Below are 27,753 nucleotides of genomic sequence, written 5' to 3' on the forward strand. Positions count from 1 at the left end.
CACTTTCAAAGGAAAGTGAAGTTCTCTGAAAGGACAGCATTTAGAAAGTGAAGCAACACTCCATTCACTTCGCACGATGAATTGAAGTGTTGGAACAGACTGCTTCTCTTTCAGAAAAACGCATGTGAGTTTCTTGTGAATTCTTGCAAGTTGCTTAAGGCACTTTCAAAGGAGAGTGATTTTCTCTGAAAGGACAGCATTTAGAAACTGAAGCAACACTCCATTCACTTCGCACAGTGAATTGAAGTGTTGGAACAGACTGCTTCTCTTTCAGAGAAATGCATGTGAGTTTCTGGTGAATGCTTGTAAGTAGCTTAAGGCACTTTCAATGGAAAGTGATTTTCTCTGAAAGGACAGCATTTAGAAAGTGAAGCAACACTCCATTCACTTCGCACAGTGAATTGAAGTGTTGGAACAGACTGCTTCTCTTTCAGAGAAACGTATGTGAGTTTCTTCCTAATGCTTGCAAGTAGCTTAAGGCACTTTCAAGGGAAAGTGATTTTCTCTGAAAGGACAGCATTTAGAAAGTGAAGCAACACTCCATTCACTTCGCACAGTGAATTGAAGTGTTGGAACAGACTAATTCTCTTTCAGAGAAACGCATGTGAGTTTCTGGTGAATGCTTGTAAGTAGGTTAAGGCACTTTCAAAGGAAAATGATTTTCTCTGAAAGGACAGCATTTAGAAAGTGAGGCAACACTCCATTCCCTTCGCACAGTGAATTGAAGTGTTGGAACAGACTGCTTCTCTTTCAGAGAAACGCATGTGAGTTTCTGTTGAATGCTTGTAAGTAGCTTAAGGCACTTTCAAAGGAAAGTGATTTTCTCTGAGAGGACAGCATTTAGAAAGTGAAGCAACACTCCATTCCCTTCGTGCAGTGAATTGAAGTGTTGGAACAGACTGCTTCTCTTTCAGAGAAACGCATGTGAGTTTCTTCCTAATGCTTGCAAGTAACTTAAGGCACTTTCAAGGGAAAGTGATTTTCTCTGAAAGGACAGCATTTAGAAAGTGAAGCACCACTCCATTCACTTTGCACAGTGAATTGAAGTGTTGGCACAGACTGCTTCTCTTTCATAGAAACGCATTAGTGTTTCTTGTGAATGCTTGTAAGAAGCTTAAGGCACTTTCAAAGGAAAGTGATTTTCTCTGAAAGGACAGCATTTAGAAAGTGAAGCAACACTCCATTCACTTCGCACAGTGAATTGAAGTGTTGGAACAGACTGCTTCTCTTTCAGAGAAACGCATGTGAGTTTCTTGTGAATTCTTGCAAGTTGCTTAAGGCACTTTCAAAGGAAAGTGATTTTCTCTGAAAGGACAGCATTTAGAAAGTGAAGCAACACTCCATTCACTTCGCACAGTGAATTGAAGTGTTGGAACAGACTGCCTCTCTTTCAGAGAAATGCATGTGAGTTTCTGTTGAATGCTTGTCAGTAGCTTAAGGCTCTTACAAAGGAAAGTGATTTTCTCTGAAAGGACAACATTTAGAAAGTAAAGCAACACTCCATTCCCTTCGCGCAATGAATTGAAGTGTTGGCACAGACTGCTTCTCTTTCATAGAAACGCATTAGTGTTTCTTGTGAATGCTTGTAAGAAGCTTAAGGCACTTTCAAAGGAAAGTGATTTTCTCTGAAAGGACAGCATTTAGAAAGTGAAGCAACACTCCATTCACTTCGCACAGTGAATTGAAGTGTTGGAACAGACTGCTTCTCTTTCAGAGAAACGCATGTGAGTTTCTTGTGAATTCTTGCAAGTTGCTTAAGGCACTTTCAAAGGAAAGTGATTTTCTCTGAAAGGACAGCATTTAGAAAGTGAAGCAACACTCCATTCACTTCGCACAGTGAATTGAAGTGTTGGAACAGACTGCTTCTCTTTCAGAGAAACGCATGTGAGTTTTTTGTGAATGCTTGAAAGTAGTTTAAGGCACTTTCAAAGGAAAGTGATTTTCTCTGAAAGGACAACATTTAGAAAGTGAAGCAACACTCCATTCACTTCGCACAGTGAATTGAAGTGTTTGAACAGTCTGCTTCTCTTTCAGAGAAACGCATGTGAGTTTCTTCCTAATGCTTGCAAGTAGCTTAAGGCACTTTCAAAGGAAAGTGATTTTCTCTGAAAGGACAGCATTTAGAAAGTGAAGCAACACTCCATTCACTTCGCACAGTGAATTGAAGTGTTGGAACAGACTGCTTCTCTTTCAGAGAACCGCATGGGAGTTTCTGGTGAATGCTTGCAAGTAGCTTAAGGCACTTTCAAAGGAAAGTGATTTTCTCTGAAAGGACAGCATTTAGAAACTGAAGCAACACTCCATTAACTTCGCACAGTGAATTGAAGTGTTGGAACAGACAGCTTCTCTTTCAGAGAAACGCATGTGAGTTTTTTGTGAATGCTTGAAATTAGTTTAAGGCACTTTCAAAGGAAAGTGATTTTCTCTGAAAGGACAGAATTTAGAAAGTGATGCAACACTCCATTCACTTCGCACAGTGAATTGAAGTGTTGGAACAGACTGCTTCTCTTTCAGAGAAACGCATGTGAGTTTCTGGTGAATGCTTGTAAGAAGCTTAAGGCATTTCAAAGGAAAGTGAAGTTCTCTGAAAGGACAGCATTTAGAAAGTGAAGCAACACTCCATTCACTTCGCACGATGAATTGAAGTGTTGGAACAGACTGCTTCTCTTTCAGAAAAACGCATGTGAGTTTCTTGTGAATTCTTGCAAGTTGCTTAAGGCACTTTCAAAGGAGAGTGATTTTCTCTGAAAGGACAGCATTTAGAAACTGAAGCAACACTCCATTCACTTCGCACAGTGAATTGAAGTGTTGGAACAGACTGCTTCTCTTTCAGAGAAATGCATGTGAGTTTCTGGTGAATGCTTGTAAGTAGCTGAAGGCACTTTCAATGGAAAGTGATTTTCTCTGAAAGGACAGCATTTAGAAAGTGAAGCAACACTCCATTCACTTCGCACAGTGAATTGAAGTGTTGGAACAGACTGCTTCTCTTTCAGAGAAACGTATGTGAGTTTCTTCCTAATGCTTGCAAGTAGCTTAAGGCACTTTCAAGGGAAAGTGATTTTCTCTGAAAGGACAGCATTTAGAAAGTGAAGCAACACTCCATTCACTTCGCACAGTGAATTGAAGTGTTGGAACAGACTAATTCTCTTTCAGAGAAACGCATGTGAGTTTCTGGTGAATGCTTGTAAGTAGGTTAAGGCACTTTCAAAGGAAAATGATTTTCTCTGAAAGGACAGCATTTAGAAAGTGAGGCAACACTCCATTCCCTTCGCACAGTGAATTGAAGTGTTGGAACAGACTGCTTCTCTTTCAGAGAAACGCATGTGAGTTTCTGTTGAATGCTTGTAAGTAGCTTAAGGCACTTTCAAAGGAAAGTGATTTTCTCTGAGAGGACAGCATTTAGAAAGTGAAGCAACACTCCATTCCCTTCGTGCAGTGAATTGAAGTGTTGGAACAGACTGCTTCTCTTTCAGAGAAACGCATGTGAGTTTCTTCCTAATGCTTGCAAGTAACTTAAGGCACTTTCAAGGGAAAGTGATTTTCTCTGAAAGGACAGCATTTAGAAAGTGAAGCACCACTCCATTCACTTTGCACAGTGAATTGAAGTGTTGGCACAGACTGCTTCTCTTTCATAGAAACGCATTAGTGTTTCTTGTGAATGCTTGTAAGAAGCTTAAGGCACTTTCAAAGGAAAGTGATTTTCTCTGAAAGGACAGCATTTAGAAAGTGAAGCAACACTCCATTCACTTCGCACAGTGAATTGAAGTGTTGGAACAGACTGCTTCTCTTTCAGAGAAACGCATGTGAGTTTCTTGTGAATTCTTGCAAGTTGCTTAAGGCACTTTCAAAGGAAAGTGATTTTCTCTGAAAGGACAGCATTTAGAAAGTGAAGCAACACTCCATTCACTTCGCACAGTGAATTGAAGTGTTGGAACAGACTGCTTCTCTTTCAGAGAAACGCATGTGAGTTTTTTGTGAATGCTTGAAAGTAGTTTAAGGCACTTTCAAAGGAAAGTGATTTTCTCTGAAAGGACAACATTTAGAAAGTGAAGCAACACTCCATTCACTTTGCACAGTGAATTGAAGTGTTGGAACAGACTGCTTCACTTTCAGAGAAACGCATGTGAGTTTCTTCCTAATGCTTGCAAGTAGCTTAAGGCACTTTCAAAGGAAAGTGATTTTCTCTGAAAGGACAGCATTTAGAAAGTGAAGCAACACTCCATTCACTTCGCACAGTGAATTGAAGTGTTGGAACAGACTGCTTCTCTTTCAGAGAACCGCATGGGAGTTTCTGGTGAATGCTTGTAAGAAGCTTAAGGCACTTTCAAAGGAAAGTGATTTTCTCTGAAAGGACAGCATTTAGAAAGTGAAGCAACACTCCATTCACTTCGCACAGTGAATTGAAGTGTTGGAACAGACTGCTTCTCTTTCAGAGAAACGCATGTGAGTTTCTTGTGAATTCTTGCAAGTTGCTTAAGGCACTTTCAAAGGAAAGTGATTTTCTCTGAAAGGACAGCATTTAGAAAGTGAAGCAACACTCCATTCACTTCGCACAGTGAATTGAAGTGTTGGAACAGACTGCCTCTCTTTCAGAGAAATGCATGTGAGTTTCTGTTGAATGCTTGTCAGTAGCTTAAGGCTCTTTCAAAGGAAAGTGATTTTCTCTGAAAGGACAACATTTAGAAAGTAAAGCAACACTCCATTCCCTTCGCGCAATGAATTGAAGTGTTGGCACAGACTGCTTCTCTTTCATAGAAACGCATTAGTGTTTCTTGTGAATGCTTGTAAGAAGCTTAAGGCACTTTCAAAGGAAAGTGATTTTCTCTGAAAGGACAGCATTTAGAAAGTGAAGCAACACTCCATTCACTTCGCACAGTGAATTGAAGTGTTGGAACAGACTGCTTCTCTTTCAGAGAAACGCATGTGAGTTTCTTGTGAATTCTTGCAAGTTGCTTAAGGCACTTTCAAAGGAAAGTGATTTTCTCTGAAAGGACAGCATTTAGAAAGTGAAGCAACACTCCATTCACTTCGCACAGTGAATTGAAGTGTTGGAACAGACTGCTTCTCTTTCAGAGAAACGCATGTGAGTTTTTTGTGAATGCTTGAAAGTAGTTTAAGGCACTTTCAAAGGAAAGTGATTTTCTCTGAAAGGACAACATTTAGAAAGTGAAGCAACACTCCATTCACTTCGCACAGTGAATTGAAGTGTTTGAACAGTCTGCTTCTCTTTCAGAGAAACGCATGTGAGTTTCTTCCTAATGCTTGCAAGTAGCTTAAGGCACTTTCAAAGGAAAGTGATTTTCTCTGAAAGGACAGCATTTAGAAAGTGAAGCAACACTCCATTCACTTCGCACAGTGAATTGAAGTGTTTTAACAGACTGCTTCTCTTTCAGAGAACCGCATGGGAGTTTCTGGTGAATGCTTGCAAGTAGCTTAAGGCACTTTCAAAGGAAGGTGATTTTCTCTGAAAGGACAGCATTTAGAAACTGAAGCAACACTCCATTAACTTCGCACAGTGAATTGAAGTGTTGGAACAGACAGCTTCTCTTTCAGAGAAACGCATGTGAGTTTTTTGTGAATGCTTGAAATTAGTTTAAGGCACTTTCAAAGGAAAGTGATTTTCTCTGAAAGGACAGAATTTAGAAAGTGATGCAACACTCCATTCACTTCGCACAGTGAATTGAAGTGTTGGAACAGACTGCTTCTCTTTCAGAGAAACGCATGTGAGTTTCTGGTGAATGCTTGTAAGAAGCTTAAGGCACTTTCAAAGGAAAGTGAAGTTCTCTGAAAGGACAGCATTTAGAAAGTGAAGCAACACTCCATTCACTTCGCACGATGAATTGAAGTGTTGGAACAGACTGCTTCTCTTTCAGAAAAACGCATGTGAGTTTCTTGTGAATTCTTGCAAGTTGCTTAAGGCACTTTCAAAGGAGAGTGATTTTCTCTGAAAGGACAGCATTTAGAAACTGAAGCAACACTCCATTCACTTCGCACAGTGAATTGAAGTGTTGGAACAGACTGCTTCTCTTTCAGAGAAATGCATGTGAGTTTCTGGTGAATGCTTGTAAGTACCTTAAGGCACTTTAAAAGGAAAGTGATTTTCTCTGAAAGGACAGCATTTAGAAAGTGAAGCAACACTCCATTCACTTCGCACAGTGAATTGAAGTGTTGGAACAGACTGCTTCTCTTTCAGAGAAACGTATGTGAGTTTCTTCCTAATGCTTCCAAGTAGCTTAAGGCACTTTCAAGGGAAAGTGATTTTCTCTGAAAAGACAGCATTTAGAAAGTGAAGCAACACTCCATTCACTTCGCACAGTGAATTGAAGTGTTGGAACAGACTAATTCTCTTTCAGAGAAACGCATGTGAGTTTCTGGTGAATGCTTGTAAGTAGGTTAAGGCACTTTCAAAGGAAAATGATTTTCTCTGAAAGGACAGCATTTAGAAAGTGAGGCAACACTCCATTCCCTTCGCACAGTGAATTGAAGTGTTGGAACAGACTGCTTCTCTTTCAGAGAAACGCATGTGAGTTTCTGTTGAATGCTTGTAAGTAGCTTAAGGCACTTTCAAAGGAAAGTGATTTTCTCTGAGAGGACAGCATTTAGAAAGTGAAGCAACACTCCATTCACTTCGCACAGTGAATTGAAGTGTTGGAACAGACTGCTTCTCTTTCAGAGAAACGCATGTGAGTTTCTTGTGAATTCTTGCAAGTTGCTTAAGGCACTTTCAAAGGAAAGTGATTTTCTCTGAAAGGACAGCATTTAGAAAGTGAAGCAACACTCCATTCACTTCGCACAGTGAATTGAAGTGTTGGAACAGACTGCCTCTCTTTCAGAGAAATGCATGTGAGTTTCTGTTGAATGCTTGTCAGTAGCTTAAGGCTCTTTCAAAGGAAAGTGATTTTCTCTGAAAGGACAACATTTAGAAAGTAAAGCAACACTCCATTCCCTTCGCGCAATGAATTGAAGTGTTGGCACAGACTGCTTCTCTTTCATAGAAACGCATTAGTGTTTCTTGTGAATGCTTGTAAGAAGCTTAAGGCACTTTCAAAGGAAAGTGATTTTCTCTGAAAGGACAGCATTTAGAAAGTGAAGCAACACTCCATTCACTTCGCACAGTGAATTGAAGTGTTGGAACAGACTGCTTCTCTTTCAGAGAAACGCATGTGAGTTTCTTGTGAATTCTTGCAAGTTGCTTAAGGCACTTTCAAAGGAAAGTGATTTTCTCTGAAAGGACAGCATTTAGAAAGTGAAGCAACACTCCATTCACTTCGCACAGTGAATTGAAGTGTTGGAACAGACTGCTTCTCTTTCAGAGAAACGCATGTGAGTTTTTTGTGAATGCTTGAAAGTAGTTTAAGGCACTTTCAAAGGAAAGTGATTTTCTCTGAAAGGACAACATTTAGAAAGTGAAGCAACACTCCATTCACTTCGCACAGTGAATTGAAGTGTTTGAACAGTCTGCTTCTCTTTCAGAGAAACGCATGTGAGTTTCTTCCTAATGCTTGCAAGTAGCTTAAGGCACTTTCAAAGGAAAGTGATTTTCTCTGAAAGGACAGCATTTAGAAAGTGAAGCAACACTCCATTCACTTCGCACAGTGAATTGAAGTGTTGGAACAGACTGCTTCTCTTTCAGAGAACCGCATGGGAGTTTCTGGTGAATGCTTGCAAGTAGCTTAAGGCACTTTCAAAGGAAGGTGATTTTCTCTGAAAGGACAGCATTTAGAAACTGAAGCAACACTCCATTAACTTCGCACAGTGAATTGAAGTGTTGGAACAGACAGCTTCTCTTTCAGAGAAACGCATGTGAGTTTCTGGTGAATGCTTGTAAGAAGCTTAAGGCACTTTCAAAGGAAAGTGAAGTTCTCTGAAAGGACAGCATTTAGAAAGTGAAGCAACACTCCATTCACTTCGCACGATGAATTGAAGTGTTGGAACAGACTGCTTCTCTTTCAGAAAAACGCATGTGAGTTTCTTGTGAATTCTTGCAAGTTGCTTAAGGCACTTTCAAAGGAGAGTGATTTTCTCTGAAAGGACAGCATTTAGAAACTGAAGCAACACTCCATTCACTTCGCACAGTGAATTGAAGTGTTGGAACAGACTGCTTCTCTTTCAGAGAAATGCATGTGAGTTTCTGGTGAATGCTTGTAAGTAGCTTAAGGCACTTTAAAAGGAAAGTGATTTTCTCTGAAAGGACAGCATTTAGAAAGTGAAGCAACACTCCATTCACTTCGCACAGTGAATTGAAGTGTTGGAACAGACTGCTTCTCTTTCAGAGAAACGTATGTGAGTTTCTTCCTAATGCTTGCAAGTAGCTTAAGGCACTTTCAAGGGAAAGTGATTTTCTCTGAAAAGACAGCATTTAGAAAGTGAAGCAACACTCCATTCACTTCGCACAGTGAATTGAAGTGTTGGAACAGACTAATTCTCTTTCAGAGAAACGCATGTGAGTTTCTGGTGAATGCTTGTAAGTAGGTTAAGGCACTTTCAAAGGAAAATGATTTTCTCTGAAAGGACAGCATTTAGAAAGTGAGGCAACACTCCATTCCCTTCGCACAGTGAATTGAAGTGTTGGAACAGACTGCTTCTCTTTCAGAGAAACGCATGTGAGTTTCTGTTGAATGCTTGTAAGTAGCTTAAGGCACTTTCAAAGGAAAGTGATTTTCTCTGAGAGGACAGCATTTAGAAAGTGAAGCAACACTCCATTCCCTTCGTGCAGTGAATTGAAGTGTTGGAACAGACTGCTTCTCTTTCAGAGAAACGCATGTGAGTTTCTTCCTAATGCTTGCAAGTAACTTAAGGCACTTTCAAGGGAAAGTGATTTTCTCTGAAAGGACAGCATTTAGAAAGTGAAGCACCACTCCATTCACTTTGCACAGTGAATTGAAGTGTTGGCACAGACTGCTTCTCTTTCATAGAAACGCATTAGTGTTTCTTGTGAATGCTTGTAAGAAGCTTAAGGCACTTTCAAAGGAAAGTGATTTTCTCTGAAAGGACAGCATTTAGAAAGTGAAGCAACACTCCATTCACTTCGCACAGTGAATTGAAGTGTTGGAACAGACTGCTTCTCTTTCAGAGAAACGCATGTGAGTTTCTTGTGAATTCTTGCAAGTTGCTTAAGGCACTTTCAAAGGAAAGTGATTTTCTCTGAAAGGACAGCATTTAGAAAGTGAAGCAACACTCCATTCACTTCGCACAGTGAATTGAAGTGTTGGAACAGACTGCTTCTCTTTCAGAGAAACGCATGTGAGTTTTTTGTGAATGCTTGAAAGTAGTTTAAGGCACTTTCAAAGGAAAGTGATTTTCTCTGAAAGGACAACATTTAGAAAGTGAAGCAACACTCCATTCACTTTGCACAGTGAATTGAAGTGTTGGAACAGACTGCTTCTCTTTCAGAGAAACGCATGTGAGTTTCTTCCTAATGCTTGCAAGTAGCTTAAGGCACTTTCAAAGGAAAGTGATTTTCTCTGAAAGGACAGCATTTAGAAAGTGAAGCAACACTCCATTCCCTTCGTGCAGTGAATTGAAGTGTTGGAACAGACTGCTTCTCTTTCAGAGAACCGCATGGGAGTTTCTGGTGAATGCTTGTAAGAAGCTTAAGGCACTTTCAAAGGAAAGTGATTTTCTCTGAAAGGACAGCATTTAGAAACTGAAGCAACACTCCATTCACTTCGCACAGTGAATTGAAGTGTTGGAACAGACAGCTTCTCTTTAAGAGAAACGCATGTGAGTTTTTTGTGAATGCTTGAAATTAGTTTAAGGCACTTTCAAAGGAAAGTGATTTTCTCTGAAAGGACAGAATTTAGAAAGTGATGCAACACTCCATTCACTTCGCACAGTGAATTGAAGTGTTGGAACAGACTGCTTCTCTTTCAGAGAAACGCATGTGAGTTTCTGGTGAATGCTTGTAAGAAGCTTAAGGCACTTTCAAAGGAAAGTGAAGTTCTCTGAAAGGACAGCATTTAGAAAGTGAAGCAACACTCCATTCACTTCGCACGATGAATTGAAGTGTTGGAACAGACTGCTTCTCTTTCAGAAAAACGCATGTGAGTTTCTTGTGAATTCTTGCAAGTTGCTTAAGGCACTTTCAAAGGAGAGTGATTTTCTCTGAAAGGACAGCATTTAGAAACTGAAGCAACACTCCATTCACTTCGCACAGTGAATTGAAGTGTTGGAACAGACTGCTTCTCTTTCAGAGAAATGCATGTGAGTTTCTGGTGAATGCTTGTAAGTAGCTTAAGGCACTTTAAAAGGAAAGTGATTTTCTCTGAAAGGACAACATTTAGAAAGTGAAGCAACACTCCATTCACTTCGCACAGTGAATTGAAGTGTTGGAACAGACTGCTTCTCTTTCAGAGAAACGCATGTGAGTTTCTTCCTAATGCTTGCAAGTAGCTTAAGGCACTTTCAATGGAAAGTGATTTTCTCTGAAAGGACAGCATTTAGAAAGTGAAGCAACACTCCATTCACTTCGCACAGTGAATTGAAGTGTTGGAACAGACTGCTTCTCTTTCAGAGAAACGTATGTGAGTTTCTTCCTAATGCTTGCAAGTAGCTTAAGGCACTTTCAAGGGAAAGTGATTTTCTCTGAAAGGACAGCATTTAGAAAGTGAAGCAACACTCCATTCACTTCGCACAGTGAATTGAAGTGTTGGAACAGACTGCTTCTCTTTCAGAGAAACGCATGTGAGTTTCTGGTGAATGCTTGTAAGTAGCTTAAGGCACTTTCAAAGGAAAATGATTTTCTCTGAAAGGACAGCATTTAGAAAGTGAGGCAACACTCCATTCACTTCGCACAGTGAATTGAAGTGTTGGAACAGACTGCTTCTCTTTCAGAGAAACGCATGTGAGTTTCTGTTGAATGCTTGTAAGTAGCTTAAGGCACTTTCAAAGGAAAGTGATTTTCTCTGAGAGGACAGCATTTAGAAAGTGAAGCAACACTCCATTCCCTTCGTGCAGTGAATTGAAGTGTTGGAACAGACTGCTTCTCTTTCAGAGAAACGCATGTGAGTTTCTTCCTAATGCTTGCAAATAACTTAAGGCACTTTCAAGGGAAAGTGATTTTCTCTGAAAGGACAGCATTTAGAAAGTGAAGCAACACTCCATTCACTTCGCACAGTGAATTGAAGTGTTGGAACAGACTGCTTCTCTTTCAGAGAAACGCATGTGAGTTTCTTCCTAATGCTTGCAAGTAGCTTAAGGCACTTTCAAAGGAAAGTGATTTTCTCTGAAAGGACAGCATTTAGAAAGTGAAGCAACACTCCATTCCCTTCGTGCAGTGAATTGAAGTGTTGGAACAGAGTGCTTCTCTTTCATAGAAACGCATTAGTGTTTCTTGTGAATGCTTGCAAGTGGCTTAAGGCACTTTTAAAGGAAAGTGATTTTCTCTGAAAGGACAGCATTTAGAAAGTGAAGCAACACTCCATTCACTTTGTACAGTGAATTGAAGTGTTGGAACAGACTGCCTCTCTTTCAGAGAAATGCATGTGAGTTTCTGTTGAATGCTTGTCAGTAGCTTAAGGCTCTTTCAAAGCAAAGTGATTTTCTCTGAAAGGACAGCATTTAGAAAGTAAAGCAACACTCCATTCCCTTCGGGCAATGAATTGAAGTGTTGGCACAGACTGCTTCTCTTTCATAGAAACGCATTGGTGTTTCTTGTGAATGCTTGTAAGAAGCTTAAGGCACTTTCAAAGGAAAGTGATTTTCTCTGAAAGGACAGCATTTAGAAAGTGAAGCAACACTCCATTCACTTCGAACAGTGAATTGAAGTGTTGGAACAGACTGCTTCTCTTTCAGAGAAACGCATGTGAGTTTCTTGTGAATTCTTGCAAGTTGCTTATGGCACTTTCAAAGGAAAGTGATTTTCTCTGAAAGGACAGCATTTAGAAAGTGAAGCAACACTCCATTCACTTCGCACAGTGAATTGAAGTGTTGGAACAGACTGCTTCTCTTTCAGAGAAACGCATGTGAGTTTTTTGTGAATGCTTGAAAGTAGTTTAAGGCACTTTCAAAGGAAAGTGATTTTCTCTGAAAGGACAGAATTTAGAAAGTGAAGCAACACTCCATTCACTTCGAACAGTGAATTGAAGTGTTGGAACAGACTGCTTCTCTTTCAGAGAAACGCATTTGAGTTTCTGGTGAATGCTTGTAAGAAGCTTAAGGCACTTTCAAAGGAAAATGATTTTCTCTGAAAGGACAGCATTTAGAAAGTGAGGCAACACTCCATTCCCTTCGTGCAGTGAATTGAAGTGTTGGAACAGACTGCTTCTCTTTCAGAGAAACGCATGTGAGTTTCTGTTGAATGCTTGTAAGTAGCTTAAGGCACTTTCAAAGGAAAGTGATTTTCTCTGAAAGGACAGCATTTAGAAAGTGAAGCAACACTCCATTCCCTTCGTGCAGTGAATTGAAGGTTGGAACAGACTGCTTCTCTTTCAGAGAAACGCATGTGAGTTTCTTCCTAATGCTTGCAAGTAGCTTAAGGCACTTTCAAGGGAAAGTAATTTTCTCTGAAAGGACAGCATTTAGAAAGTGAAGCAACACTCCATTCACTTCGCACAGTGAATTGAAGTGTTGGAACAGACTGCTTCTCTTTCAGAAAAACGCATGTGAGTTTCTTCCTAATGCTTGCAAGTAGCTTAAGGCACTTTCAAGGGAAAGTGATTTTCTCTGAACGGACAGCATTTAGAAAGTGAAGCAACACTCCATTCACTTCGCACAGTGAATTGAAGTGTTGGAACAGACTGCTTCTCTTTCAGAGAAACGCATGTGAGTTTCTGGTGAATGCTTGTAAGTAGCTTAAGGCACTTTCAAAGGAAAGTGATTTTCTCTGAAAGGACAGCATTTTGAAAGTGAAGCAACACTCCATTCACTTCGCACAGTGAATTGAAGTGTTGGAACAGACTGCTTCTCTTTCAGAGAAATGCGTGTGAGTTTCTGTTGAATGCTTGTAAGTACCTTAAGGCACTTTCAAAGGAAAGTGATTTTCTCTGAAAGGACAGCATTTAGAAAGTGAAGCAACACTCCATTCACTTCGCAGAGTGAATTGAAGTATTGGAACAGACTGCTTCTCTTTCAGAGAAATGCATGTGAGTTTCTGGTGAATGCTTGTAAGTAGCTTAAGGCACTTTCAAAGGAAAATGATTTTCTCTGAAAGGACAGCATTTGGAAAGTGAGGCAACACTCCATTCACTTCGCACAGTGAATTGAAGTGTTGGAACAGTCTGCTTCCCTTTCAGAGAAACGCATGTGAGTTTCTGTTGAATGCTTGTAAGTAGCTTAAGGCACTTTCAAAGGAAAGTGATTTTGTCTGAAAGGACAGCATTTAGAAAGTGAAGCAACACTCCATTCCCTTCGTGCAGTGAATTGAAGTGTTGGAACAGACTGCTTCTCTTTCAGAGAAACGCATGTGAGTTTCTTCCTAATGCTTGCAAGAAGCTTAAGGCACTTTCAAGGGAAAGTGATTTTCTCTGAAAGGACAGCATTTAGAAAGTGAAGCAACACTCCATTCACTTCGCACAGTGAATTGAAGTGTTGGAACAGACTGCTTCTCTTTCAGAGAAACGCATGTGAGTTTCTGGTGAATGCTTGTAAGTAGCTTAAGGCACTTTCAAAGTAAAGTGATTTTCTCTGAAAGGACAGCATTTAGAAAGTGAAGCAACACTCCATTCACTTCGCACAGTGAATTGAAGTGTTGGAACAGACTGCTTCTCTTTCAGAGAAACGCATGTGAGTTTCTGTTGAATGCTTGTAAGTAGCTTAAGGCACTTTCAAAGGAAAGTGATTTTCTCTGAAAGGACAGCATTTAGAAAGTGAAGCAACACTCCATTCCCTTCGTGCAGTGAATTGAAGTGTTGGAACAGAGTGCTTCTCTTTCATAGAAAAGCATTAGTGTTTCTTGTGAATGCTTGTAAGTAGCTTAAGGCACTTTCAAAGGAAAGTGATTTTCTCTGAAAGGACAGCATTTAGAAAGTGAAGCAACACTCCATTCACTTCGCAGAGTGAATTGAAGTATTGGAACAGACTGCTTCTCTTTCAGAGAAACGCATGTGAGTTTCTGGTGAATGCTTGTAAGTAGCTTAAGGCACTTTCAAAGGAAAGTGATTTTCTCTGAAAGGACAGCATTTAGAAAGTGAAGCAACACTCCATTCACTTCGCACGATGAATTGAAGTGTTGGAACAGACTGCTTCTCTTTCAGAGAAACGCATGTGAGTTTCTTGTGAATTCTAGCAAGTTGCTTAAGGCACTTTCAAAGGAAAGTGATTTTCTCTGAAAGGACAGCATTTAGAAACTGAAGCAACACTCCATTCACTTCGCACAGTGAATTGAAGTGTTGGAACAGACTGCTTCTCTTTCAGAGAAACGCATGTGAGTTTCTTCCTAATGCTTGCAAGTAGCTTAAGGCACGTTCAAGGGAAAGTGATTTTCTCTGAAAGGACAGCATTTAGAAAGTGAAGCAACACTCCATTCACTTCGCACAGTGAATTGAAGTGTTGGAACAGACTGCTTCTCTTTCAGAGAAACGCATGTGAGTTTCTTGTGAATGCTTGCAAGTTGCTTAAGGCACTTTCAAAGGAAAGTGATTTTCTCTGAAAAGACAGCATTTAGAAAGTGAAGCAACACTCCATTCACTTCGCACAGTGAATTGAAGTGTTTTAACAGACTGCTTCTCTTTAAGAGAAACGCATGTGAGTTTTTTGTGAATGCTCGAAAGTAGTTTAAGGCACTTTCAAAGGAAAGTGATTTTCTCTGAAAGGACAGCATTTAGAAAGTGAAGCAACACTCCATTCCCTTCGTGCAGTGAATTGAAGTGTTGGAACAGAGTGCTTCTCTTTCATAGAAACGCATTAGTGTTTCTTGTGAATGCTTGCAAGTGGCTTAAGGCACTTTCAAAGGAAAGTGATTTTCTCTGAAAGGACAGCATTTAGAAAGTGAAGCAACACTCCATTCACTTTGTACAGTGAATTGAAGTGTTGGAACAGACTGCCTCTCTTTCAGAGAAATGCATGTGAGTTTCTGTTGAATGCTTGTCAGTAGCTTAAGGCTCTTTCAAAGGAAAGTGATTTTCTCTGAAAGGACAGCATTTAGAAAGTAAAGCAACACTCCATTCCCTTCGGGCAATGAATTGAAGTGTTGGAACAGACTGCTTCTCTTTCAGAGAAACGCATGTGAGTTTCTTCCTAATGCTTGCAAGTAGCTTAAGGCACGTTCAAGGGAAAGTGATTTTCTCTGAAAGGACAGCATTTAGAAAGTGAAGCAACACTCCATTCACTTCGCACAGTGAATTGAAGTGTTGGAACAGACTGCTTCTCTTTCAGAGAAACGCATGTGAGTTTCTGGTGAATGCTTGCAAGTTGCTTAAGGCACTTTCAAAGGAAAGTGATTTTCTCTGAAAGGACAGCATTTAGAAACTGAAGCAACACTCCATTCACTTCGCACAGTGAATTGAAGTGTTGGAACAGACTGCTTCTCTTTCAGAGAAACGCATGTGAGTTTCTTCCTAATGCTTGCAAGTAGCTTAAGGCACTTTCAAAGGAAAGTGATTTTCTCTGAAAGGACAGCATTTAGAAAGTGAAGCAACACTCCATTCACTTCGCACAGTGAATTGAAGTGTTGGAACAGACTGCTTCTCTTTCAGAGAAACGCATGTGAGTTTCTTCCTAATGCTTGCAAGTAGCTTAAGGCACTTTCAAGGGAAAGTGATTTTCTCTGAAAGGACAGCATTTAGAAAGTGAAGCAACACTCCATTCACTTCGCACAGTGAATTGAAGTGTTGGAACAGACTGCTTCTCTTTCAGAGAAACGCATGTGAGTTTCTGGTGAATGCTTGTAAGTAGCTTAAGGCACTCTCGAGGAAAGTGATTTTCTCTGAAAGGACAGCATTTAGAAAGTGAAGCATCACTCCATTCACTTCGCACAGTGAATTGAAGTGTTGGAACAGACTGCTTCTCTTTCAGAGAAATGCATGTGAGTTTCTGTTGAATGCTTGTAAGTACCTTAAGGCACGTTCAAAGGAAAGTGATTTTCTCTGAAAGGACAGCATTTAGAAAGTGAAGCAACACTCCATTCACTTCGCAGAGTGAATTGAAGTATTGGAACAGACTGCTTCTCTTTCAGAGAAATGCATGTGAGTTTCTGGTGAATGCTTGTAAGTAGCTTAAGGCACTTTCAGAGGAAAATGATTTTCTCTGAAAGGACAGCATTTAGAAAGTGAGGCAACACTCCATTCACTTCTCACAGTGAATTGAAGTGTTGGAACAGACTGCTTCTCTTTCAGAGAAACGCATGTGAGTTTCTGTTGAATGCTTGTAAGTAGCTTAAGGCACTTTCAAAGGAAAGTGATTTTCTCTGAAAGGACAGCATTTAGAAAGTGAAGCAACACTCCATTCCCTTCGTGCAGTGAATTGAAGTGTTGGAACAGACTGCTTCTCTTTCAGAGAAACGCATGTGAGTTTCTTCCTAATGCTTGCAAGAAGCTTAAGGCACTTTCAAGGGAAAGTGATTTTCTCTGAAAGGACAGCATTTAGAAAGTGAAGCAACACTCCATTCACTTCGCACAGTGAATTGAAGTGTTGGAACAGAGTCCTTCTCTTTCATAGAAACGCATTAGTGTTTCTTGTGAATGCTTGCAAGTAGCTTAAGGCACTTTCAAAGGAAAGTGATTTTCTCTGAAAGGACAGGATTTAGAAAGTGAAGCAACACTCCATTCACTTCGCACAGTGAATTGAAGTGTTGGAACAGACTGCTTCTCTTTCAGAGAAATGCATGTGAGTTTCTGTTGAATGCTTGTAAGTAGCTTAAGGCACTTTCAAAGGAAAGTGATTTTCTCTGAAAGGACAGCATTTAGAAAGTGAAGCAACACTCCATTCACTTCGCAGAGTGAATTGAAGTATTGGAACAGACTGCTTCTCTTTCAGAGAAACGCATGTGAGTTTCTGGTGAATGCTTGTAAGAAGCTTAAGGCACTTTTAAAGGAAAGTGATTTTCTCTGAAAGGACAGCATTTAGAAAGTGAAGCAACACTCCATTCACTTCGCACGATGAATTGAAGTGTTGGAACAGACTGCTTCTCTTTCAGAGAAACGCATGTGAGTTTCTTGTGAATTCTTGCAAGTTGCTTAAGGCACTTTCAAAGGAAAGTGATTTTCTCTGAAAGGACAGCATTTAGAAACTGAAGCAACACTCCATTCACTTCGCACAGTGAATTGAAGTGTTGGAACAGACTGCTTCTCTTTCAGAGAAACGCATGTGAGTTTCTTCCTAATGCTTGCAAGTAGCTTAAGGCACGTTCAAGGGAAAGTGATTTTCTCTGAAAGGACAGCATTTAGAAAGTGAAGCAACACTCCATTCACTTCGCACAGTGAATTGAAGTGTTGGAACAGACTGCTTCTCTTTCAGAGAAACGCATGTGAGTTTCTTGTGAATGCTTGCAAGTTGCTTAAGGCACTTTCAAAGGAAAGTGATTTTCTCTGAAAAGACAGCATTTAGAAAGTGAAGCAACACTCCATTCACTTCGCACAGTGAATTGAAGTGTTTTAACAGACTGCTTCTCTTTAAGAGAAACGCATGTGAGTTTTTTGTGAATGCTCGAAAGTAGTTTAAGGCACTTTCAAAGGAAAGTGATTTTCTCTGAAAGGACAGCATTTAGAAAGTGAAGCAACACTCCATTCCCTTCGTGCAGTGAATTGAAGTGTTGGAACAGAGTGCTTCTCTTTCATAGAAACGCATTAGTGTTTCTTGTGAATGCTTGCAAGTGGCTTAAGGCACTTTCAAAGGAAAGTGATTTTCTCTGAAAGGACAGCATTTAGAAAGTGAAGCAACACTCCATTCACTTTGTACAGTGAATTGAAGTGTTGGAACAGACTGCCTCTCTTTCAGAGAAATGCATGTGAGTTTCTGTTGAATGCTTGTCAGTAGCTTAAGGCTCTTTCAAAGGAAAGTGATTTTCTCTGAAAGGACAGCATTTAGAAAGTAAAGCAACACTCCATTCCCTTCGGGCAATGAATTGAAGTGTTGGAACAGACTGCTTCTCTTTCAGAGAAACGCATGTGAGTTTCTTCCTAATGCTTGCAAGTAGCTTAAGGCACGTTCAAGGGAAAGTGATTTTCTCTGAAAGGACAGCATTTAGAAAGTGAAGCAACACTCCATTCACTTCGCACAGTGAATTGAAGTGTTGGAACAGACTGCTTCTCTTTCAGAGAAACGCATGTGAGTTTCTGGTGAATGCTTGCAAGTTGCTTAAGGCACTTTCAAAGGAAAGTGATTTTCTCTGAAAGGACAGCATTTAGAAACTGAAGCAACACTCCATTCACTTCGCACAGTGAATTGAAGTGTTGGAACAGACTGCTTCTCTTTCAGAGAAACGCATGTGAGTTTCTTCCTAATGCTTGCAAGTAGCTTAAGGCACTTTCAAAGGAAAGTGATTTTCTCTGAAAGGACAGCATTTAGAAAGTGAAGCAACACTCCATTCACTTCGCACAGTGAATTGAAGTGTTGGAACAGACTGCTTCTCTTTCAGAGAAACGCATGTGAGTTTCTTCCTAATGCTTGCAAGTAGCTTAAGGCACTTTCAAGGGAAAGTGATTTTCTCTGAAAGGACAGCATTTAGAAAGTGAAGCAACACTCCATTCACTTCGCACAGTGAATTGAAGTGTTGGAACAGACTGCTTCTCTTTCAGAGAAACGCATGTGAGTTTCTGGTGAATGCTTGTAAGTAGCTTAAGGCACTCTCGAGGAAAGTGATTTTCTCTGAAAGGACAGCATTTAGAAAGTGAAGCATCACTCCATTCACTTCGCACAGTGAATTGAAGTGTTGGAACAGACTGCTTCTCTTTCAGAGAAATGCATGTGAGTTTCTGTTGAATGCTTGTAAGTACCTTAAGGCACTTTCAAAGGAAAGTGATTTTCTCTGAAAGGACAGCATTTAGAAAGTGAAGCAACACTCCATTCACTTCGCAGAGTGAATTGAAGTATTGGAACAGACTGCTTCTCTTTCAGAGAAATGCATGTGAGTTTCTGGTGAATGCTTGTAAGTAGCTTAAGGCACTTTCAGAGGAAAATGATTTTCTCTGAAAGGACAGCATTTAGAAAGTGAGGCAACACTCCATTCACTTCTCACAGTGAATTGAAGTGTTGGAACAGACTGCTTCTCTTTCAGAGAAACGCATGTGAGTTTCTGTTGAATGCTTGTAAGTAGCTTAAGGCACTTTCAAAGGAAAGTGATTTTCTCTGAAAGGACAGCATTTAGAAAGTGAAGCAACACTCCATTCCCTTCGTGCAGTGAATTGAAGTGTTGGAACAGACTGCTTCTCTTTCAGAGAAACGCATGTGAGTTTCTTCCTAATGCTTGCAAGAAGCTTAAGGCACTTTCAAGGGAAAGTGATTTTCTCTGAAAGGACAGCATTTAGAAAGTGAAGCAACACTCCATTCACTTCGCACAGTGAATTGAAGTGTTGGAACAGAGTCCTTCTCTTTCATAGAAACGCATTAGTGTTTCTTGTGAATGCTTGCAAGTAGCTTAAGGCACTTTCAAAGGAAAGTGATTTTCTCTGAAAGGACAGGATTTAGAAAGTGAAGCAACACTCCATTCACTTCGCACAGTGAATTGAAGTGTTGGAACAGACTGCTTCTCTTTCAGAGAAATGCATGTGAGTTTCTGTTGAATGCTTGTAAGTAGCTTAAGGCACTTTCAAAGGAAAGTGATTTTCTCTGAAAGGACAGCATTTAGAAAGTGAAGCAACACTCCATTCACTTCGCAGAGTGAATTGAAGTATTGGAACAGACTGCTTCTCTTTCAGAGAAACGCATGTGAGTTTCTGGTGAATGCTTGTAAGAAGCTTAAGGCACTTTTAAAGGAAAGTGATTTTCTCTGAAAGGACAGCATTTAGAAAGTGAAGCAACACTCCATTCACTTCGCACGATGAATTGAAGTGTTGGAACAGACTGCTTCTCTTTCAGAGAAACGCATGTGAGTTTCTTGTGAATTCTTGCAAGTTGCTTAAGGCACTTTCAAAGGAAAGTGATTTTCTCTGAAAGGACAGCATTTAGAAACTGAAGCAACACTCCATTCACTTCGCACAGTGAATTGAAGTGTTGGAACAGACTGCTTCTCTTTCAGAGAAACGCATTTGAGTTTCTGGTGAATGCTTGTAAGTAGCTTAAGGCACTTTCAAAGGAAAGTGATTTTCTCTGAAAGGACAGCATTTAGAAAGTGAAGCAACACTCCATTCACTTCGCACAGTGAATTGAAGTGTTGGAACAGACTGCTTCTCTTTCAGAGAAACGCATGTGAGTTTCTTCCTAATGCTTGCAAGTAGCTTAAGGCACTTTCAAGGGAAAGTGATTTTCTCTGAAAGGACAGCATTTAGAAAGTGAAGCAACACTCCATTCACTTCGCACAGTGAATTGAAGTGTTGGAAAAGACTGCTTCTCTTTCAGAGAAACGCATGTGAGTTTCTTCCTAATGCTTGCAAGTAGCTTAAGGCACGTTCAAGGGAAAGTGATTTTCTCTGAAAGGACAGCATTTAGAAAGTGAAGCAACACTCCATTCACTTCGCACAGTGAATTGAAGTGTTGGAACAGACTGCTTCTCTTTCAGAGAAACGCATGTGAGTTTCTGGTGAATGCTTGTAAGTAGCTTAAGGCACTTTCAAAGGAAAGTGATTTTCTCTGAAAGGACAGCATTTTGAAAGTGAAGCAACACTCCATTCACTTCGCACAGTGAATTGAAGTGTTGGAACAGACTGCTTCTCTTTCAGAGAAATGCGTGTGAGTTTCTGTTGAATGCTTGTAAGTACCTTAAGGCACTTTCAAAGGAAAGTGATTTTCTCTGAAAGGACAGCATTTAGAAAGTGAAGCAACACTCCATTCACTTCGCAGAGTGAATTGACGTATTGGAACAGACTGCTTCCCTTTCAGAGAAATGCATGTGAGTTTCTGGTGAATGCTTGTAAGTAGCTTAAGGCACTTTCAAAGGAAAATGATTTTCTCTGAAAGGACAGCATTTGGAAAGTGAGGCAACACTCCATTCACTTCGCACAGTGAATTGAAGTGTTGGAACAGTCTGCTTCCCTTTCAGAGAAACGCATGTGAGTTTCTGTTGAATGCTTGTAAGTAGCTTAAGGCACTTTCAAAGGAAAGTGATTTTCTCTGAAAGGACAGCATTTAGAAAGTGAAGCAACACTCCATTCCCTTCGTGCAGTGAATTGAAGTGTTGGAACAGACTGCTTCTCTTTCAGAAAAACGCATGTGAGTTTCTTCCTAATGCTTGCAAGTAGCTTAAGGCACTTTCAAGGGAAAGTGATTTTCTCTGAAAGGACAGCATTTAGAAAGTGAAGCAACACTCCATTCACTTCGCACAGTGAATTGAAGTGTTGGAACAGACTGCTTCTCTTTCAGAGAAACGCATGTGAGTTTCTGGTGAATGCTTGTAAGTAGCTTAAGGCACTTTCAAAGTAAAGTGATTTTCTCTGAAAGGACAGCATTTAGAAAGTGAAGCAACACTCCATTCACTTCAAACAGTGAATTGAAGTGTTGGAACAGACTGCTTCTCTTTCAGAGAAACGCATGTGAGTTTCTGTTGAATGCTTGTAAGTAGCTTAAGGCACTTTCAAAGGAAAGTGATTTTCTCTGAAAGGACAGCATTTAGAAAGTGAAGCAACACTCCATTCCCTTCGTGCAGTGAAGTGAAGTGTTGGAACAGAGTGCTTCTCTTTCATAGAAACGCATTAGTGTTTCTTGTGAATGCTTGCAAGTAGCTTAAGGCACTTTCAAAGGAAAGTGATTTTCTCTGAAAGGACAGGATTTAGAAAGTGAAGCAACACTCCATTCACTTCGCACAGTGAATTGAAGTGTTGGAACAGACTGCTTCTCTTTCAGAGAAATGCATGTGAGTTTCTGTTGAATGCTTGTAAGTAGCTTAAGGCACTTTCAAAGGAAAGTGATTTTCTCTGAAAGGACAGCATTTAGAAAGTGAAGCAACACTCCATTCACTTCGCAGAGTGAATTGAAGTATTGGAACAGACTGCTTCTCTTTCAGAGAAACGCATGTGAGTTTCTGTTGAATGCTTGTAAGTAGCTTAAGGCACTTTCAAAGGAAAGTGATTTTCTCTGAAAGGACAGCATTTAGAAAGTGAAGCAACACTCCATTCACTTCGCACGATGAATTGAAGTGTTGGAACAGACTGCTTCTCTTTCAGAGAAACGCATGTGAGTTTCTTGTGAATTCTTGCAAGTTGCTTAAGGCACTTTCAAAGGAAAGTGATTTTCTCTGAAAGGACAGCATTTAGAAACTGAAGCAACACTCCATTCACTTCGCACAGTGAATTGAAGTGTTGGAACAGACTGCTTCTCTTTCAGAGAAACGCATGTGAGTTTCTTCCTAATGCTTGCAAGTAGCTTAAGGCACGTTCAAGGGAAAGTGATTTTCTCTGAAAGGACAGCATTTAGAAAGTGAAGCAACACTCCATTCACTTCGCACAGTGAATTGAAGTGTTGGAACAGACTGCTTCTCTTTCAGAGAAACGCATGTGAGTTTCTTGTGAATGCTTGCAAGTTGCTTAAGGCACTTTCAAAGGAAAGTGATTTTCTCTGAAAAGACAGCATTTAGAAAGTGAAGCAACACTCCATTCACTTCGCACAGTGAATTGAAGTGTTTTAACAGACTGCTTCTCTTTAAGAGAAACGCATGTGAGTTTTTTGTGAATGCTCGAAAGTAGTTTAAGGCACTTTCAAAGGAAAGTGATTTTCTCTGAAAGGACAGCATTTAGAAAGTGAAGCAACACTCCATTCCCTTCGTGCAGTGAATTGAAGTGTTGGAACAGAGTGCTTCTCTTTCATAGAAACGCATTAGTGTTTCTTGTGAATGCTTGCAAGTGGCTTAAGGCACTTTCAAAGGAAAGTGATTTTCTCTGAAAGGACAGCATTTAGAAAGTGAAGCAACACTCCATTCACTTTGTACAGTGAATTGAAGTGTTGGAACAGACTGCCTCTCTTTCAGAGAAATGCATGTGAGTTTCTGTTGAATGCTTGTCAGTAGCTTAAGGCTCTTTCAAAGGAAAGTGATTTTCTCTGAAAGGACAGCATTTAGAAAGTAAAGCAACACTCCATTCCCTTCGGGCAATGAATTGAAGTGTTGGAACAGACTGCTTCTCTTTCAGAGAAACGCATGTGAGTTTCTTCCTAATGCTTGCAAGTAGCTTAAGGCACGTTCAAGGGAAAGTGATTTTCTCTGAAAGGACAGCATTTAGAAAGTGAAGCAACACTCCATTCACTTCGCACAGTGAATTGAAGTGTTGGAACAGACTGCTTCTCTTTCAGAGAAACGCATGTGAGTTTCTGGTGAATGCTTGCAAGTTGCTTAAGGCACTTTCAAAGGAAAGTGATTTTCTCTGAAAGGACAGCATTTAGAAACTGAAGCAACACTCCATTCACTTCGCACAGTGAATTGAAGTGTTGGAACAGACTGCTTCTCTTTCAGAGAAACGCATGTGAGTTTCTTCCTAATGCTTGCAAGTAGCTTAAGGCACTTTCAAAGGAAAGTGATTTTCTCTGAAAGGACAGCATTTAGAAAGTGAAGCAACACTCCATTCACTTCGCACAGTGAATTGAAGTGTTGGAACAGACTGCTTCTCTTTCAGAGAAACGCATGTGAGTTTCTTCCTAATGCTTGCAAGTAGCTTAAGGCACTTTCAAGGGAAAGTGATTTTCTCTGAAAGGACAGCATTTAGAAAGTGAAGCAACACTCCATTCACTTCGCACAGTGAATTGAAGTGTTGGAACAGACTGCTTCTCTTTCAGAGAAACGCATGTGAGTTTCTGGTGAATGCTTGTAAGTAGCTTAAGGCACTTTCAAAGGAAAGTGATTTTCTCTGAAAGGACAGCATTTAGAAAGTGAAGCATCACTCCATTCACTTCGCACAGTGAATTGAAGTGTTGGAACAGACTGCTTCTCTTTCAGAGAAATGCATGTGAGTTTCTGTTGAATGCTTGTAAGTACCTTAAGGCACTTTCAAAGGAAAGTGATTTTCTCTGAAAGGACAGCATTTAGAAAGTGAAGCAACACTCCATTCACTTCGCAGAGTGAATTGAAGTATTGGAACAGACTGCTTCTCTTTCAGAGAAATGCATGTGAGTTTCTGGTGAATGCTTGTAAGTAGCTTAAGGCACTTTCAGAGGAAAATGATTTTCTCTGAAAGGACAGCATTTAGAAAGTGAGGCAACACTCCATTCACTTCTCACAGTGAATTGAAGTGTTGGAACAGACTGCTTCTCTTTCAGAGAAACGCATGTGAGTTTCTGTTGAATGCTTGTAAGTAGCTTAAGGCACTTTCAAAGGAAAGTGATTTTCTCTGAAAGGACAGCATTTAGAAAGTGAAGCAACACTCCATTCCCTTCGTGCAGTGAATTGAAGTGTTGGAACAGACTGCTTCTCTTTCAGAGAAACGCATGTGAGTTTCTTCCTAATGCTTGCAAGAAGCTTAAGGCACTTTCAAGGGAAAGTGATTTTCTCTGAAAGGACAGCATTTAGAAAGTGAAGCAACACTCCATTCACTTCGCACAGTGAATTGAAGTGTTGGAACAGAGTCCTTCTCTTTCATAGAAACGCATTAGTGTTTCTTGTGAATGCTTGCAAGTAGCTTAAGGCACTTTCAAAGGAAAGTGATTTTCTCTGAAAGGACAGGATTTAGAAAGTGAAGCAACACTCCATTCACTTCGCACAGTGAATTGAAATGTTGGAACAGACTGCTTCTCTTTCAGAGAAATGCATGTGAGTTTCTGTTGAATGCTTGTAAGTAGCTTAAGGCACTTTCAAAGGAAAGTGATTTTCTCTGAAAGGACAGCATTTAGAAAGTGAAGCAACACTCCATTCACTTCGCAGAGTGAATTGAAGTATTGGAACAGACTGCTTCTCTTTCAGAGAAACGCATGTGAGTTTCTGATGAATGCTTGTAAGTAGCTTAAGGCACTTTTAAAGGAAAGTGATTTTCTCTGAAAGTACAGCATTTAGAAAGTGAAGCAACACTCCATTCACTTCGCACGATGAATTGAAGTGTTGGAACAGACTGCTTCTCTTTCAGAGAAACGCATGTGAGTTTCTTGGGAATTCTTGCAAGTTGCTTAAGGCACTTTCAAAGGAAAGTGATTTTCTCTGAAAGGACAGCATTTAGAAACTGAAGCAACACTCCATTCACTTCGCACAGTGAATTGAAGTGTTGGAACAGACTGCTTCTCTTTCAGAGAAACGCATTTGAGTTTCTGGTGAATGCTTGTAAGTAGCTTAAGGCACTTTCAAAGGAAAGTGATTTTCTCTGAAAGGACAGCATTTAGAAAGTGAAGCAACACTCCATTCACTTCGCACAGTGAATTGAAGTGTTGGAACAGACTGCTTCTCTTTCAGAGAAACGCATGTGAGTTTCTTCCTAATGCTTGCAAGTAGCTTAAGGCACTTTCAAGGGAAAGTGATTTTCTCTGAAAGGACAGCATTTAGAAAGTGAAGCAACACTCCATTCACTTCGCACAGTGAATTGAAGTGTTGGAAAAGACTGCTTCTCTTTCAGAGAAACGCATGTGAGTTTCTTCCTAATGCTTGCAAGTAGTTTAAGGCACGTTCAAGGGAAAGTGATTTTCTCTGAAAGGACAGCATTTAGAAAGTGAAGGAACACTCCATTCACTTCGCACAGTGAACTGAAGTGTTGGAACAGACTGCTTCTCTTTCAGAGAAACGCATGTGAGTTTCTTGTGAATTCTTGTAAGTTGCTTAAGGCACTTTCAAAGGAAAGTGATTTTCTCTGAAAGGACAGCATTTAGAAAGTGAAGCAACACTCCATTCACTTCGCACAGTGAATTGAAGTGTTGGAACAGACTGCTTCTCTTTCAGAGAAACGCATGTGAGTTTTTTGTGAATGCTTGAAAGTAGTTTAAGGCACTTTCAAAGGAAAGTGATTTTCTCTGAAAGGACAGAATTTAGAAAGTGAAGCAACACTCCATTCACTTCGCACAGTGAATTGAAGTGTTTGAACAGTCTGCTTCTCTTTCAGAGAAACGCATGTGAGTTTCTTCCTAATGCTTGCAAGTAGCTTAAGGCACTTTCAAGGGAAAGTGATTTTCTCTGAAAGGACAACATTTAGAAAGTGAAGCAACACTCCATTCACTTCGCACAGTGAATTGAAGTGTTGGAACAGACTGCTTCTCTTTCAGAGAAACGCATGTGAGTTTCTGGTGAATGCTTGTAAGTAGCTTAAGGCACTTTCAAAGGAAAGTGATTTTCTCTGAAAGGACAGCATTTAGAAAGTGAAGCAACACTCCATTCACTTCGCACAGTGAATTGAAGTGTTGGAACAGACTGCTTCTCTTTCAGAGAAACGCATGTGAGTTTCTGGTGAATGCTTGTAAGTAGCTTAAGGCACTTTCAAAGGAAAGTGATTTTCTCTGAAAGGACAGCATTTAGAAAGGGAAGCAACACTCCATTCACTTCGCACAGTGAATTGAAGTGTTGGAACAGACTGCTTCTCTTTCAGAGAAACGCATGTGAGTTTCTGTTGAATGCTTGTAAGTAGCTTAAGGCACTTTCAAAGGAAAGTGATTTTCTCTGAAAGGACAGCATTTAGAAAGTGAAGCAACACTCCATTCACTTCGCAGAGTGAATTGAAGTATTGGAACAGACTGCTTCTCTTTCAGAGAAACGCATGTGAGTTTCTGGTGAATGCTTGTAAGTAGCTTAAGGCACTTTCAAAGGAAAGTGATTTTCTCTGAAAGGACAGCATTTAGAAAGTGAAGCAACACTCCATTCACTTCGCATGATGAATTGAAGTGTTGGAACAGACTGCTTCTCTTTCAGAGAAACGCATGTGAGTTTCTTCCTAATGCTTGCAAGAAGCTTAAGGCACTTTCAAGGGAAAGTGATTTTCTCTGAAAGGACAGCATTTAGAAAGTGAAGCAACACTCCATTCACTTCGCACAGTGAATTGAAGTGTTGGAACAGAGTCCTTCTCTTTCATAGAAACGCATTAGTGTTTCTTGTGAATGCTTGCAAGTAGCTTAAGGCACTTTCAAAGGAAAGTGATTTTCTCTGAAAGGACAGGATTTAGAAAGTGAAGCAACACTCCATTCACTTCGCACAGTGAATTGAAATGTTGGAACAGACTGCTTCTCTTTCAGAGAAATGCATGTGAGTTTCTGTTGAATGCTTGTAAGTAGCTTAAGGCACTTTCAAAGGAAAGTGATTTTCTCTGAAAGGACAGCATTTAGAAAGTGAAGCAACACTCCATTCACTTCGCAGAGTGAATTGAAGTATTGGAACAGACTGCTTCTCTTTCAGAGAAACGCATGTGAGTTTCTGATGAATGCTTGTAAGTAGCTTAAGGCACTTTTAAAGGAAAGTGATTTTCTCTGAAAGTACAGCATTTAGAAAGTGAAGCAACACTCCATTCACTTCGCACGATGAATTGAAGTGTTGGAACAGACTGCTTCTCTTTCAGAGAAACGCATGTGAGTTTCTTGGGAATTCTTGCAAGTTGCTTAAGGCACTTTCAAAGGAAAGTGATTTTCTCTGAAAGGACAGCATTTAGAAACTGAAGCAACACTCCATTCACTTCGCACAGTGAATTGAAGTGTTGGAACAGACTGCTTCTCTTTCAGAGAAACGCATTTGAGTTTCTGGTGAATGCTTGTAAGTAGCTTAAGGCACTTTCAAAGGAAAGTGATTTTCTCTGAAAGGACAGCATTTAGAAAGTGAAGCAACACTCCATTCACTTCGCACAG

Source organism: Myodes glareolus, unplaced genomic scaffold, assembly GCF_982192425.1.
Source record: "Myodes glareolus unplaced genomic scaffold, mMyoGla1.1 HAP1_SCAFFOLD_88, whole genome shotgun sequence".
NCBI lineage: Eukaryota > Metazoa > Chordata > Mammalia > Rodentia > Cricetidae > Myodes > Myodes glareolus.